The sequence below is a fragment of the Pinus tabuliformis genome, chromosome 8 (assembly GCF_031772625.1).
Source record: "Pinus tabuliformis cultivar Carrire ecotype Pingquan chromosome 8, CPIR1, whole genome shotgun sequence".
In the NCBI taxonomy this organism is placed as follows: domain Eukaryota; kingdom Viridiplantae; phylum Streptophyta; class Pinopsida; order Pinales; family Pinaceae; genus Pinus; species Pinus tabuliformis.
The window spans coordinates 484,323,300-484,325,532 of record NC_142294.1 but is presented as its reverse complement, the minus strand read 5'-3'; positions in this window follow the sequence as shown (position 1 = coordinate 484,325,532).

Sequence of the window (2,233 nt, the reverse complement as noted above, 5' to 3'; positions counted from 1 at the left end):
AAATAGGAAAGACTATGGATCTTCATGTACCTTACCATAGAAATGAGAAAGAGCTGATGGTGAAATATTTTTCATTTGTACTTGTGTATCAAGATCCACAATTAGGAACCCAAAAGTCGATTGTTCCTCATTTACCTGATTTTCACCAGTTCCTTCTGCATGGCCTTCCTGATCTTCCATTTTTGTTCTTCCACACGAACCACTCTTAATAGGCTAAGAAGGCTGACTATGGGTTCTAATAGTCCCCTTCTTCCCCTTTGTGGGTTGTGTCGCACCTAGACCACTGCTTCCAGAGCCCAAGTGAATTGTTCCTGCGTGATGAGTCTGGGCTTATTTGTACTTTCTACCTACAAAATAGGGCCCAACATGAGATTTGGTTTTAGATTTATCAATGTTTCTTTGGCCCCTAGTGGGCTTCGGACCCCTATCTCTTTTAGGCATTGATTTCAAAAAATGACAAAACAAAATTCCAATAAGAATGTTGCAACTTAAAAATATGAACTCAACACCTATAAATTCCTTCAAGCCAATAGAAGCACACTGCAAAGAAATAATATCAGACTTACCCCTATTGCAAAAATGAAAAATTCTTACCAATTCAAATCGCCTCCCCGAAAACGGCGCCAAAATGTTGGGTGCAGGAATTGCACTTAAACAAACTCCTCAACACTTAATTGTCCACCCCAAGGGTTTCATAAACTTAGAGATGAAGCATAGGTAATTCTAGAAGTGGTATGAAATTTTCCTATTCCTAATTCTACTTCTTAAATGAAATGTTGCAGAATTAGACATAAAACAATCTTAAAGACAATCGACACCAAAGCAATTCTAGTGCCGGAATGTAAAAGAATAATTTGCGAGGAAATCAAGTAAAGGAACTTAACTCAGAACTTTGAAATAAACATAAGAGAAATCAAAGCCATGCAACTACAAATGAATAAATGTTCACACAGACTTTTTAAATGGTGAAAGCACAAGGGTAAACGAGCTAGGTTGGATGGGCCCTAGCGAACCAGTTCATTTCTCGTTTAGGAAATGAAATGGTTCAACACTTAATCATGCATGAAATAGAAATTAAACATAGCATGAAGAAAAGATGGCGCATTCCTTGTATTAACTTGATCAGAAAATATACATGATGATGCGAGTCCAGCCCAGAACCGAGTGCAATATAAAATTACAAAGTAAGCAAAATTACAACTCAGAGATCGCTAGCTTGGCTCTACCTACAGTCTACATTATATACAGTCTCTCGGCCTTAGCCATATTCTGCTAATTACAACCAATTCCTATTCAAGCCTTTCGGTCTAACGAACTAACAAACAACATTGCAAAATCGGCTGATGGTTATAATAAGGCATGAACTTTGCTAGCCATAGATCATATTCTTGGCAAGCATCTCTGACTATATGCCGCCAATGTCCATCCTCAGATAGTCCACAACCAAACTAGGAGTTGTGGATTAAAAAACGCTCGCATGTAATATCACGGAGATCATGGAGCAACTCGTTGGCGGTGTAGGAATCTTCCTACACTGATCACACTAAATAATGTTTAACACTTAGTTCTTCAATTACGTTTAGGAAAGTTAAGCATAAGTTACAAGAGATACTAAAAGGTATGAAATATATGTAAAGTAATTAATAAAGCACTTAATAAATATTAATTATGAAATACGAAGTATATGTAGGAATAGATTATTATCTTGGACTAGTGCAGGAATGAGAGGGTTAAATAGAGATAAAACAAAGGTTAAGGCTTATGAGAATAGGGTAAAAATAGAGAAATTTGGGACACTAATAGTATGATCTCCGACGCAATACAAATGAAAATAATCATAAAACTCACCAGACCATGATAGAAATCTAAAGGAGATAGGATAAAAAAAGTTACGATTCCAAAATTTAGGCATGCCCCAGAAAAGTTGAAAGGAGTCCCAAAGAGAGAAAAAGAGACTAGAAAAGCTCAAAAGAACCATGAATTTGAACAAATCCTTCCAAAATATGCTCAAAATGCGTGAGATCTGGCAGAAGAGACAGAGCATTCTTTGACAGGCGTCAACTATAGAGTTCAATTCTCTGAAGATGTGCTAAAAAGAAACCTCAGTGAAGAGGGACTTTAGGTCTAAAATGCACTGCATCTAGATGAAAAGAGTTGGGACCTGAAAGGAAAACCTGGCTAGAATTAATCGAATGGTAGAAAGGGAGTCCCCAACAATCAGTATGTTATCAAT